The following is a 15,272-nucleotide window of genomic DNA, read 5'->3' on the forward strand; positions in this document are numbered from 1 at the left end:
TTATCTTCAATTATACTCTTCCCAAAATGGAAACCTTGTCTCCTACCCTTCAGCCCACTCCTAGCACTACTATGATCCTGGGCTTTGGATTATTTGCCAATTCCAGTTTATTAATGCAGACAGATACATGTGAATAGGGTATAGGACTTACCACATTAACTTTCCTTCTGACATTTAAAAAAAATGTGGTCAAACTGTCCCAGGTCTCTGCAGAAGTGAGGCTTTGAGACTAGAGATCCCCAGAGGTCACTTCCAGCCAACAGCTGTATGATTGTGCAAAAAACAGAACCACTCTGGGAGGCTGTGAATGGATCCAACACAGCTAGATAATGGCAAGGATGGAGGTAGGAACTCACAACCAAAGGCCTTCAGCCACTCTGTAGGTCCAATCAAATATATCATCAAGCCATACTGTAATAGCACTCACTTATCTCAATATTGGTCTACAAATTGCCAAGTAAGCTCACTGAAATCCTCCTCTGGGCACAGAAGAGGTTAGGGAAGAGAGTCCAGGATGGAGGGGAAGAGCAGGGAAATACCAAGTCTGCGTAATAACGTAAACCTAGTCTTCTCTACTTCCATATACCCTTCAAACTGGGACTCTGACAAAAACACTAAACTACATGAGAGCAATAGAATGCATTATATTACAAATCTCCTATTCAATGTAAAATATTAATTAAAAAGCAACAATCATATAATATTGTATATATTATGAACATAATATTTTATATAAATATTATATATATACACACACAATATATAATGAAATAATAATAATCAAAAACATCAGCTACCATAAACTAAATGTCATAGATCAGGACTTTAAAAGTGAGCAAACAGCTATATGTATAAGTTTCAATAGGAAAGTTTAGGATGGAGTCCAGAATATGTAGCATGCAGTAGCTGGCTTAATAGTAATATTTAAGCTGCCAAATGCAATATCTTGCAAGGAAGAAATCTATCGGACAGCAATACTTTCACAGATTAAAAAAGCAAGCACACAAAAACTAAATAACTGAAAATATTAGTTATAGAAGCTCTAGAAACCTAGAGGAAATGAATAAATCTTAAAACATTGTGTATTAAAAAATTTTCCCTGTCATCAAGTGGTGCTATAATAACCTCTCAAGGTACTTGTATCTTCTTTCTCTGCATCTTCTACTGTCAGGAATTGCATATTGGACTCCATATATCACCAGGCTAGCTTCTCAGGTCAGCTTTTATCTGATCAGCATGAAATATAGATTATGAAAAAAAATTAATCAAACATGATCATTAACAGCTGAGAGAGAATAAAAATAACCTCACTGTGTTGACCTACTCTTCAAGTAGAAGAGAATGTAAGAGCAGAATTAGAAAATCAGCTAAAATATTTTAACTATAACACTGCTTGGTATGAAGATCCTCATCGTAGATCCTCACAAACCGAACTTTTTTAATGGCAGTGAAAATCAGGACATCCCTTTGAGGTTTTAAACTAGTGCTTATATTCCTCCATCCTCTAATTAATTTACAGTAATTATTTCTAAAAATAGATAAGTCTTTTGTTTTTATTTAGTTTTTCCACATGAAAGAAAAACTTAATTGACTACTAATGACTTATCTGGGTACAGCACCAAGACATTTTGATATTAACCTGAAAGATATATTTAAATGCAGTTACATGTCTAGGATCAATAAATATTAATCTAAACTATCAACTAATGAATTCAAATTAATTCATAAACATATATGTACATGTTATAACTGAGGTGTTTTTTAAGACCAGTTTTTAAATAGAGGTATTTTCTAATACCTTACTTGGAGGAGTTTTTCAAAAGTAAACTCGAGTGTAGAGGAACAACCTTTAAGGCCTTCGTTCTCTAAAGTAATAGTAAAAAAAAAAAGCCTTTCTGAGTCCCTGCCCTAAATAAAACATTTCCTATTTAGAAAACAACCCACAAGATGAGGTTTGGGGCACACCTGTTACCTGCAACTCTCATTTTTGATGGCTGCAGGTCCCCAGGAGTGCCCAGTACCTCTACTTCCAGCTTCTCCCTTTCCAAATATCCATCAGACAGGGCAGTCACCTCCCAGAAGAAAGAAGGAGCAGGAATACAGCTTTAAATGAAGAGTGTTATCCTGAGTGGTAACTTGTTCACTAGAATGAAATGCATTCATTAAAACAATTACCATACATTTATAAAATGAAGCACTGCAAGAAAACTAAGATATCATGAGGATTACCATCCATAATTTCTTCAACATAAGAGAGTCAGGATAAAGCTGAGCTCATCTCAGATCTATAGTAATAGTTTTTCTGATAGCAAAACAGAGAACAGAAGGGATAACTGCACCGGATACGGGTGAGGTGGGGAGAGGTGGTTGAGGACCAATCATGGAAACTAAACGATGATGCCAGTCAATATCTGCAGAAAGAGGTGGCCAGATTCAACCACGCTTTTCCTAGCACAAACCACTCTATATGAAAGATATTCCCTGCTTTCTCCCCAGCTGATGCAACAGTCACACTGAGCACGCTGCTTGCTTGTCCCTAGTGCCACTCGACTCCATCTCTTGTGGGATTTTCAAGAACCAGGACCCGGTCTCCACTTATGACAAGTTCTTTCTATTAGCTCTTCAAAAACAAAGCAGAAAAAAAAATTCAATGACTGACTCAGGAGAGAAAAAAAAAAGATGAATGTATGGAACCCCTTCCTTGGACTACCTGGTACTACTAATTATTTCTTTTGGTCAGACAGATTAGTAAAAAAGGTCAGCAATTTCAAAATGACTAAATTTTGCAAAACATTTTTTTAGTTAACTAAGGGAAAACAATGTTAAAATCAAGACTTTTGATTTAGGTATTTGTAAGTAGCAGTAATAAATATAATACATTAAAATAATAAGAATAATTTGTAAGTAATAGGTAGTTGTTGTGCAGACAATTGTTGAAGAGTGAAATATCAACAACTAAATCAAGCTTTATATTTGAGGAAGTATCTTCCATCTAATTAAGGCTGTCCCCTTTTGTTTGGAGTAGATAAGTTGAACAGACATTTTTTTTTGTTTTCCTGAGTAACCATATTTCATGTCCAACAAGAAAAATAATACCTCCTTCCCCCACCTTCCATTAGTATCAAAAATAGCATTATTTACACAGCCTACCCATGACAGTAATATATAGTGCCTGTCAATACACACCATTTGTCCTGACAAAGACCTGCCACTATGTACCATTTCAACACTTTAAAATCCTTTTGAAACATTTGATGAAAATTATTATTGAAAGACTGCTTGTTTTAAAAACTAAAAAGAATTTTCTCATTGGTTAGCAAAAAGAGAAATAAAATGAATAATCTACACTACCAATAAATCTCCTGCCTGCTTTAACTCAAGGTGGCATCTTTTAAATGACACAGCGTCTGGCAGAATCAGAAAGTTTGTGTTTTATTTGTTTCTTCTGCAATAGAATGAATTATATTAAATATCACCCTCAAAAGTATTCTTGGAGTACTTGAAAACATCTAGTATAAGGTAGAGGTGTGAAAAGTAATAATTTTACAAGTTCTCAGAATAGTCTTATTCTTTGCTAACATCCCTCTTGCAGAGAGGTTAGAATTTTGCTAAATCACAGAACACCACATCTCGTATTTAGATAGTACTGCTGTAATAACCAGCAGTTACTGCCATCATGTCTGTACAGTTGCTAAATCCATATAAGAACATATCATAAATTAATGGAGAAGTGACAACTGAATTCCTAAGGAAACTGTCTTCCCATTTATCCCTGTTGGTAACAGTATCAGTGTTCACTCATTTTTTTAATAGAATTTTCAAGGTCATTCAGCATATCTCAAAACAGATGCAAGATAATTACCAAGTTGACCCAACACTTCCATTGTTTATTAATTCCTTCTGCACTGAAATCGATACATTTACACACTTACAATTACAGAATATGTGTGAAGCTGTAGATATTTTGCTCAGTAATCTCAGTTTTGAAGAACTAAAGTAACAGGGAGGAATGTACTTGCAACTAATACAAGCTGACTTTGATACTGTTTCATCCACACGAAAATCCTTCCACTATGAATTCCTTTATATTATTTTGAAGAATACCTTGACAACTACTTGTGTTGTCTAAATAGGTATTCTGTAAGCAGGTATGATTAACAAACTATTTCTGTCTCGTGGTTTAGGCCACTCCGGCACCTAAACTCCACACAGCCGCTCGCTCATCCTCCAGGGATGAGGAAGGGAATTAAAGAAGAAAAGGAAAAGAAACCCATGGGTTGAGATAAGAACAATTTAATACTACTACATGAATATATACAGATATGTACATGGATAAATATATATGAACAAGTGATGTACGGTGTAATAGCTCACCACCCCTTGACCGAGGCCCGTCTCATCCCGAACCAACGATCCCAAAACAGGCAAGTCCCAATATCGCAATCCCGGAGGAGTGAGAAGCACAAAAATAGAGCACGAGACAGAGAGAGCACTCAGAGTCCGAAAGTGAGAGTTCCGGAAGAGCAAAGGCCCCTCTTTCCAGCTGACCCTCACTTTTATACTGGGCATGATGCTGCATGATATGGAATACTAATTGGCCAGTTTGGCCCTCAATCCTAAGCCCAAGTACAAATCAAAAGGAGAGTCGTGAACCCCCCATCCCAGCCACGCTCCCCCTTATACTGTTGTGATACACACTGGCAAGAACCCGGCAGCTGGAAAGTCCTTGAGACCTCAGTGCCAACTATAAACATCAGTTCGCTGTCAGTGTTCTTCTCAGAGCAAGTCTCAGACTAAAACCAAAACACGGAGCTCTTCTGGCTGCTAAAAAGAAGAGCTAAGTCTGTCCCAGCTGAAACCAGGACATTCTGTCAATCTACAAGTAATAAAGAGTTAAAAAGATCCCTGAAGGTTTTTTGATTCTTGTTTCTAATCATTCTAGTTAGCAAGAAACAAGGAAATATAAGAAGTTAATAATAACAACTCTGATATTTTAGTAAACTTCATAAGTTGTTTTGTTATTACGATCTGGATTACTTTACTTGATAAGAGCTTGTCTACAAAACATGTATCCATAATGCTGTGCTTAAAAATCAAAGTTAGAATTGAAACAATTAGTTGGATTGTTTGGATTTCTAAGTGGAATGAAGATTAGTCATTCAGCTGATTACAATAATACCGATCATTTGAAAACAAATGAAAGGCATCAAACACCTAGATTTCTATGTTTTCTAAGACCTGAGAAGTCTGACAAAACAAACGTGTTCAAAAATGGTAATTAGAAAAAGAACTGCTTCTTTGCAAATCTAAAGAGAACAATATTGAACAAACAGACATAAACAAGGGAGAAAACAATAATTGAAAAGAATCAGTGCATATAAAATTTGATGTCTTCATCACAGAAATTACATCTAAAGTTATACTTGAAAGTGACATAAGTAAAAGACTGAATTGGAAAATAACAAGATGACAGGTAAGAAAAACTGTCACATTTTCTTTAAAACTCTCTAACATGCACTCCAAAATAAGACAAACCAAGAGTTTCTATTTTACCTTAAATTAGCAAGAGACTAATAATCACTAACGGAAGATCACATTGCAAAATAAATTAATTTTCTGATATTATTAAAGATGAAACAATTCCAGATTGTTAGAGAAAAGAGGCAGGATGTAAAATAACATGTTCACAAAGCAGCAAACACCTCTGAAGAGCCTGTTGTAGCTGTCTGACAGCTATCAGATTTGTAGAGTGATTTGAAAAACTGTTGACTGTTTGCATTGTCTTACATGGAAGAAACACATGAGGAGAAAAAAAAAAACGTTTAAGTGTATAGGAGGAGTAAAACCAACTACATTATTACTAGAAACAAGAAAACACCTTTGGAAGTAACACAGGACAACAAGTGGTAAGGTATCACCCAAAGGTTATGACAAAGGTGGAAAGCAAATAGCAGCTTCAGACATTTGTTTTGATCTTTAGCAGAAAAATAACAGTTAATGAATTCCGCTTGGACAGTTGTAGGCTGAAATGATGCTTACACAGTAGAGGTAAAGATACTGGCTGGCGGCAGAAACTCAGTGGTTTTTACTGAATATGAAGTCAATCTAAGCATAAGGTGTATAGTGATCACTGCCTCTTCGTTATTATGTTTCCAACCAGAGGGATCAACACACTGGTTTAAAATTCTCAGGCTGGGAACATAAACATTGATGCGACAGAGATTGAAGCTAAGCAGTTTGCTGAGAATCTGAATTATGATTCCTGCAGCATGTGATATCAAAGTTACTTTCTTTGCTACCAAAATAGATAGTTTTCTTAGAAACAGAACAGAATAAAATCTTAGAACTCTAACTGGGACAAAGAAGAAAATTTTGTTCAGCAGTATAAGAGCACGACGTACTGAATGGTGGCAAAGAGAAAATACAGTTGTGTAATGGCAATTAAGAGGGGGGAAAAAAAAAGCATTGACCAAGAGAAGCAGATTAGTATGAAAGAATATCCATATCTTAAAAAAAATTGCATCATTCCATATTCTTAAACTGAGATCAGATATTAAAGCCTCACGACTTCTGACCGCCCCTGTTAAAAGAAAAAGGAGGGTAATTGTCATAGGTGATTCCCTTCTGAGGGGAACAGAGGGGCCAATATGTCGACCAGACCCAACCCACAGGGAAGTCTGCTGCCTCCCTGGGGCCCACGTCAGGGACGTCACTAGGAAACTCCCTAGTCTGCTACGGCCCTCTGATTATTATCCATTACTGGTAATGCAAGTTGGTAGTGATGAGCTAACAGAGAGAAGTCCAAAGGCCATCAAAAGGGACTTTAGGGCATTGGGACAATTGGTCGAAGGGTCAGGAGCCCAGGTAGTGTTTTCTTCAATCCCTTTAGTGGCAGGAAAGAACATAGAGAGGAACAGAAAATCAGATTTGATTAACAGATGGCTCAGAGGCTGGTGCCACCGACGGAAATTTGGTTTCTTTGATCATGGGGAGGCTTTCCCTGAACCAGGTCTGATGGTACCAGATGGAACATGCCTTTCTCAGAGGGGAACCAGGGTCTTAGCTCAAAAGCTAGCAGGGCTCATTGGCAGGGCTTTAAACTAGATTTGAAGGGGGAGGGGGGGAATATCAAGAATGATAAAGATATGGTGGAAGTACCCGTAGAACAGAAGAAGGGAATTCCAGCCGCTCCAGCCAAGAAGTCAGATTCATACCGCTGTCAGCATGGCACCAGTGCCAGCACTGAGGGTCCAGAGGCTGGGGAAGGATCGCAGGTATGTTCAAACGAACTTACACTGCCGTCCAAGAGAACCCCTGTCGCTCCAGCCAGCGAGTCGGCTTTGTCGGAGGCCCAGCTGAAGTGTATGTACACCAACGCACGCAGCATGGGAAATAAACAGGATGAGCTGGAGATGCGTGCACATGAGCAGGGCTACGACCTTATTGGCATCACGGAGACGTGGTGGGACGACTCCTATGACTGGAGTGTCAACATGGAGGGGTATAAGCTTTTTAGAAAGGACAGGAAGGGGAGACGAGGAGGGGGTGTTGCTCTCTATGTCAGCAACCGGCTGGAATGCGTGGAGCTTCGCCTGGGGTCGGAGGAGGAGCTGACAGAGAGCTTATGGGTCAAGATTAGAGGACGGAGACGGATAGGGGATGTTACGGTAGGGGTCTGTTACAGGCCACCTGGCCAGGAGGACAGAGCAGATGAGGCGCTTTATAGCCAGATAGGAGCAGCCTCGCGGTCACAAGCCCTGGTCCTCATGGGGGACTTCAACCACCCTGACATCTGTTGGAGAGACAATACAGCAGGGCACAGGCAGTCCAGGAGGTTCCTGGAATGCGTGGATGACAACTTCCTCCTGCAGATGATAGAGGAGCCGACAAGGAGGGGTGCCATGCTCGACCTTGTGCTCACCAACAGGGAGGGACTGGTGGGTGAGGTGAAACTTAAGGACAGCCTTGGCTGCAGTGACCACGACACAGTGGAGTTCAAGATCCATGGGGCAGCAAGGAAACCATTCAGCAAGCTCTGTACCCTAGACTTCAAGAAGGCGGACTTCGGCCTCTTGAAGCACCTGATGGGCAAAGTGCCGTAGGAGGTGGCCCTGGAGGGACAAGGGGCCCAGGAAAGTTGGTCCACATTCAAGGAGCACCTTCTCCAAGCTCAGCAGAGGTGCATCCCGACGAAGAACAAGTCGGGCAAAAAGACCAGGAGGCCGGCGTGGATGAGCAAGGAGCTCCTGGACCAACTGAAAATGAAGAGGTTAGCCTACAGAGGGTGGAAGCGGAGACAGATAGCCTGGGAGGAATACAGAGAAGCTGTAAGAGTGACCAGGGATCAAGTGAGGAAGGCTAAAGCCCTGAAGGAATTGAATTTGGCAAGGGATATAAAAAGCAACAAGAAATGCTTCTATAGGTATGTAGGGGACAAAAGGAAGTCCAAAGAGAATGTAGGCCCCCTCCGGAAGGATACTGGTGCTCTAGTTACCCGGGACATAGAGAAGGCTGAGGTACTTAATGAATTTTTTGCCTCAGTCTTCAATGGTAAAGCCTCTTGTCTTACCACCCAAGCTGTGGAAAGAACTAGCAGGGACTGTGAGGATGAACCACCGCCCACTGTACTTGAAGACCAGGTTCGAGAACATCTGAGGAACTTGAAGGTGCACAAGTCCATGGGACCTGATGAGATCCATCCGCGGGTCCTGAAGGAACTGGCGGATGAAGTTGCCAAGCCACTGGCTATTGTATTCGAGAAGTCGTGGCGGTCTGGCGAGGTCCCCGATGACTGGAAGAGAGGGAACATAACCCCCATTTTTAAAAAGGGGAACAAGGAGGACCCGGGCAACTACAGACCGGTCAGCCTCACCTCTGTGCCTGGCAAGGTCATGGAGCAGATTCTCCTGGGAACCATGCTAAGGCACATGGAGAGCAAGGAGGTGGTGGGTGACAGCCAACATGGCTTCACCAAAGGCAGATCGTGCCTGACCAACTTGGTGGCCTTTTACGATGGGGTGACAGCATCGGTGGACAAGGGTCGACCAATGGATGTCATCTACCTGGACTTGTGCAAAGCTTTTGACACTGTCCCGCACGACATTCTTCTCTCTAAATTAGAGAGTCATGGGTTTGATGGATGGACCACTCGGTGGATAAGGAATTGGCTCAATGGCCGCACTCAGAGAGTAGTGGTCAACGGCTCAATGTCCAAGTGGAGACCGGTCACGAGTGGCGTCCCTCAGGGGTCCGTGTTGGGCCCGGCCCTCTTCAACATCTTTGTCGGTGACGTGGACAGTGGCATGGAGTGCACCCTCAGCAAGTTCGCCGATGACACCAAGCTGTGTGGTGCCGTTGACACGCTGGAAGGGAGGGATGCCATCCAGAGGGACCTTGACAGGCTGGAGAGGTGGGCCCGTACCAACCTCATGAAGTTTAACCAGGCCAAATGCAAGGTCCTACATCTGGGTCGTGGCAATCCCAGGCATAAATACAGACTGGGTGGTGATTGGATCGAGAGCAGCCCTGAGGAGAAGGACTTGGGAGTACTGGTGGACGAGAAGCTCAATATGAGCCGGCAATGTGCTCTTGCGGCCCAGAAGGCCAACCGCGTCCTGGGCTGCATCAAGAGGAGTGTGGCCAGCAGGTCGAGGGAGGTGATTCTCCCCCTCTACTCTGCCCTTGTGAGACCTCACTTGGAGTACTGCGTCCAGTTCTGGAGCCCCCAACATAAGAAGGACATGGACCAGTTGGAGAGGGTCCAGAGGAGGGCCACGAAGATGATAAGAGGGCTGGAGCACCTTTCCTATGAGGACAGGCTGATAGAGTTGGGGCTGTTCAGCCTGGAGAAGAGGAGGCTCCGGGGTGACCTTATAGCGGTCTTCCAGTACCTCAAGGGGGCCTACAGGAAAGATGGGGAGAGGCTGTTCAGGAGGGCCAGTTATGATAGGACAAGGGGTAATGGTTTTAAAATAGAGGGAGGTAGGTTCAGGTTGGATATTAGGAAAAAATTTTTTACTATGAGAGTGGTAGAACACTGGAACAGGTTGCCCAGAGAGGTGGTGGATGCTCCATCCCTGGAGACGTTCAAGGCCAGGTTGGACAAGGCCCTGAGCAACCTGATCTAGTTGGAGATATCCCTGTTCCTTGCAGGGGGGTTGGACTAGATGACCTTCGAAGGTCCCTTCCAGCCCTAACCAAAACAAAAAAAAAAAAAAAAAAAAAAACAAACAAGCTGGTATGCAAGATCAGCAATTTTTTTTCGGTCAGAATCTCAATTAGATAAATTTATATCAAATATCACTCATTATTGAAAAATCTAAATTCTAGACTGACTTGATTTTGCAAATAGTCATTTATCTGTGAAATGAAACCACACTGACACTCAAATGAGTTGTATACCTACCACTGATTCTCCCAGCCTCAGAAGAGATTCAGGGTGCTTTACAGTGGAGATTAGGAGGCAACGCAAGATCAGCGTTGTTCATTGGATGGACAAGAGAAAGGAGCTTGGAAAGTAGGGTATATTTTAAGGAACAGAAAAGCGCAACTAAATGAAAAGTTTCTGCCAGGATCCAGAGACAGAGCTTAAGTTTCATCAGCTTTCATTACTGGAGTTCCTACTATTGACAGAGAAAGGAGGAGACCATCAGGGCTGTCAGTACTGCCTCCTCCCTCTATTTGCCTCATCTAACTTCAGTGCACAGCAGACATGATCAAGAACAGGGCAGCCAAGCAGAGATTGGGCCAACGAGAACTTCTCCAAAGACAAAGTCCTGCACCTGCAATAGGTTAACCAATACCACAGCACTGCAAGGGACTGACTGTTGGCTCTGAAGAAAACCAAAGAGCTTGAACGCAAGTCAATAGTGGAGATGTGGAGATGTGTGTTATTCTGTTTGCCAGGTTTCTGGTCTCCAACAGTGGAACACACTGATCAGAGCTTACTAGTGCAGCTAAACATCACCCAAAACTGCAGTTTACTGCTTAGAGTGATGGAGTTTCTACTAATTAATCTAGCAGAATTTTATTTAAAAAAAAAAAAAATCACCTTTGACATAAAGAGAGATTCTAAACTTTGGTAAGTAAACACTGCCTGAGCAACTAGTTATCTCCTCTTATCTGCTCAAGCACCGCTGCTGTTGCTAGCAATAGTAAGATGCAGAGCAAGGTATATATCTGGAAATTATTTTACTCTGCATTAACTTTCCCAAATGTATTTACTGTCAGATCCTCATGTGAGGAGCATCAAAACCTTAGAAAAATCAGGTCAATCCTCTATTTCTATATCTAGAAAACTTCTGATCTAGGAGCCTGCATGAAGCTGATAAATGTCAAGAAAAATACTATTCTGTAGAATGGTCTTGAGAAGTATTTGTTAGCCTTCTCACAAGATGATACTATATTCCATTACTACATTCTGTTCCAGATCTACTTAAAGCTCTTTAATGAGTTGCTTGTCCTTAATGGGAATATATTTTACATAGCTCTTTGATCTTCAAGTAATTTCAGGTAAAATACATGAATGCCATGTCATATAATTCCTGGTAGGAAATGAAGATTGCAATAATCTTTAAGCATCCGTCTTCTAGTAAGAATCCATCCAGTTAGTAAAAGGTCTGCACAAACTTTACATGAAAAAATTTACATACTGTTTCTTCAACTTCCTTCAAAATCATAGCACATTTTGACAGAAATACATTTTACTAGGTATAAAAACATATCATGGCCCCTTAGAATGGAAAATCTATTTGAAACATCTATGTTTAAGAGATTAATGTCCAGTTTGGTGCTTGATTTTGAATAATTTCAACCTTAGTGCTTTATTGCTATATTTTCAGTTGAAAAGGCAAACGTCTTGTAAATTTGCCAAGCTGCAAGATGGATTAACTCTTTGTGTCCGTCCCTTTTTTCTGCTTAAAACAGCTGCTTCCTTAGAAACATCTTTTCCTTTTCTCAGTATATGCAGGTGTTATTTTTATACTCTGCATAGTTTGACTTGCAATTTTACTTTTCTTTTTTGCAGTACTTGATGCAGTAGGGATTCCACAGAATATTATGGGACACTAAAAGTGGCCAGTTTTGCTTGTATTAAGTACTTCAGATGGTGATTTTTCAAAAGCCTGGAAAAAACAAATATGCCAATAGTAAATTCATTTTCATATAAGGACTAAACATAGGGAGGTACTTCAGTTAAAGAACATGCCTGCTAACTTTTGTGAGTCCCAACATACTCCACCTCCTCATAAATGGCAAGAAAATGCAGGTGGAATGGACTGTAACCTTTTCAGTCATGAGCTGGTTCCCAAACACGGAGGCACAGTGCAGGGAAGGCAGTTGCTTGAGCTGGGCCTTATAGAATCATAGAATTGTCTGGTTGGAAGAGACCTTCAAGATCGAGTCCAACCATTCACCCTGCACTGTCAGGGTCCCTAAACCACGTTGCTCAACACCAAATCTACACTGTTTTTAAACATCTCCAAGGATGGGGACTCCACTACCTCCCTGGGCAGCTTGTTCCAATACTTCACAACCCTCTCTGGAAAGAAATTTTTCCTGATATCTAACCTAAATTTCCCCTGGCGCAACTTGAGGCCATTCCCTCTCGTCCTGTCATTCATAACGTGGGAGAAGAAATCGACCCCCATCTCCCTACAACTTCCTTTCAGGTAATTGTAGAGAGCGATAAGGTCCCCCTGAGACTCCTCTTCTGCAGACTAAATAGTCCCAGCTCCCTCAGCCGCTCCTCATAGGACAAGTTCTCTAAACCCTTCACTAGTTTTGTTGCCCTTCTCTGAACCCGCTCCAGCACCTCAATGTCCTTCTTGAAGTGAGGGGCCCAAAACTGGACACAGTACTCCAGGTGTGGCCTCACCAGTGCTGACCATAGGAGGACAATCACTTCCTTGTTCCTGCTGGCCACACTGTTTCTGATACACGCCAGGATTCCGTTGGCTTTCTTGGCTGCTTGGGCACACTGCTGGCTCATGTTCAATCGGCTGTCGATTATCTTATCTTCCTTGGGAGGGCTTAAGTACTCTGTTCCAAGATCCTAGATGGTGAGAAACAGGTACCTGACATTTTAAATATCACTAGGTGCCCACCTACAACATCGGAAGGCTATAGGTATCTAATGCGTCATATCTGCAACTCTGCAAGGGTATTTCACACATGGCAGGGATCTCAGATGGCACCAGACGCCTATGGTACATCAACTTTGTCCAGAGCATTACAATTAATGCTTCGAGACAGAAATCCTTTCACACAAAATACGTGGTACTTATTTCCATATAGGAATTCAATGAGGTCTAGAGTGAGAAGAATCTCTTAACTCTAGAGAATCTCTATCACTTCACAGATAACAGAAGAATTTGAGTAACCTGATGAATAATACACTGTGTATTGTCTCGTCTTCCCATCCTTTTACTGTTGGAATATCATAAACAGAAGGAAAAGATCATGCCACACGGATTTCCTTTCCCCACTTCTATAGCATTAAGGGATAAACAGAGGATGCAGCAGCTGAGGCGTGCCTGGAGAAGTTAGCTACTCCAGGGTTATCCCAGTTAAAAGATCTATGTGACTTAAAGTGCAGATCTTAAATTGCAAGTGACTCAGAGCCGCAACCTAGAATTGCCAGAGGGCTGATTTGTTCCAACTGTTGATCACTTTCTCAAGATAGTCATGCTGCCAAATAAATACATCATGGTACCAGAGTGATTATAGAAACAAATATCATCTCCCCAAAAAACTGAATGTGAGAAGGATTTCATAAGAAAAAAGAAATTATCAATATTTCTCCTGTGATAAATAATTTCATCTTGTCTGCACTAAAAATACTGTAGAAACTCAAATACAGTGATGCATTTTCTCCTAAAAGAAATAGCATATTCATGAAAATAAGGAAAACCTCTAATGATTAGAATACTCTCTCATTAGAGACACTATCTACATTTAAACTAAGGACAACTACAAGGCTTGTCCTTTCTTGTGAGATTCCACCCCCTCTGCTTCCGGATCAACAAGAGATATTTGTTTGTGAGGCTGTTTTTCCGTTTACAAGCTAACAAGCTGTGAGGGTCTCTATTTGTTCTTCACTCCCTCCTCCACGAAATAAGAAACCAGCTTTTTAAAAAAAACAGAAAAGGTGAAGTTACATCTCTCTCTCTTAGGACAGCACACTGTTTCCTTGCTTTAACAGTGATGGTATCTGATTTTTCTTAAGAGTAGGTTGGAGGTGTATGGTTTTTTGTATTATGTTTGTAGGAATCGTTATTAGCATTTTATCAAACGCTTACTAATAATTAAGAAAAAACACATTTGCTTATTTTCCCATGGGAGAAAATGGCTACGGAGTATTTTCAGTGATCAAGAACAACCAGCTCAATTCCAGCACTTCCCTTTGGCAAACATATGAATTTAAAGTCTAGTTTGTCATTTCCCCCATTTTTCTGAGGTTATTTATATAAACTTAAAGGAAATACAAAACAAAGTATAATCAAATGAGAATGGGTATGTTTAACACCCATCTTTGATTACTTTCAATACTTATGCACAGGTCTGGATAATGATAAAGTAGGTCTTCAAATGCAGTAGAATCAAAATTAGACATATGCAGTAGAGCATAACAAGACATCGTGTTTCATCTTTAAAGATCTCTGGAACTAGTGTAAGATACCACTTTTCGAAGCACAGACATGCAGAAATTTCTGATATATTGCTAAGTTCACAACCACACGCCTGTGAGGGCACTGTGACTCATACCAGAAGGACTCTACACATCCATTGCTCCTTGTCCCTCTCAACCCAGACTCAGATTGTCATTTTACAGCCATAAAACATTTAAAAACACAATTCTCCCTTGCTCCCTTCTCCCCTCTTCCATTAGCAGCAGGACTTTCAAGTTTTCTTCTGTCACAACACCGTGGTGTATAATGGTTTTGGTCAGGAAGAGAAGGAGCTCATAGCAAGGCAACAATTAATTGCCCCCCATTCCTTCAAGGAAACATTGCTTATAACCAACTAATTAATTAATAGAGCCATAGTCATGAGGCAACATAGTCTGGCAGTTCCAGAGCTCGTGTCACGAATCTGATTAGTTTTCATTTTATTTGTGGCCAAATATAAATATTTTTAATTTTTACCTGTTACAAAGATCAAAAGTTACATATTTGATAGTTCTAAGGACCCCACTATGTAGGAACTGTAAGGAAGTTCTAAGGCTTCTGAAAAGTTCTCTTCCACTGCAGACTGATTATTTTTCAGATACAAAC

The sequence above is a fragment of the Tauraco erythrolophus genome, chromosome 5 (assembly GCF_009769465.1).
Source record: "Tauraco erythrolophus isolate bTauEry1 chromosome 5, bTauEry1.pri, whole genome shotgun sequence".
NCBI lineage: Eukaryota > Metazoa > Chordata > Aves > Musophagiformes > Musophagidae > Tauraco > Tauraco erythrolophus.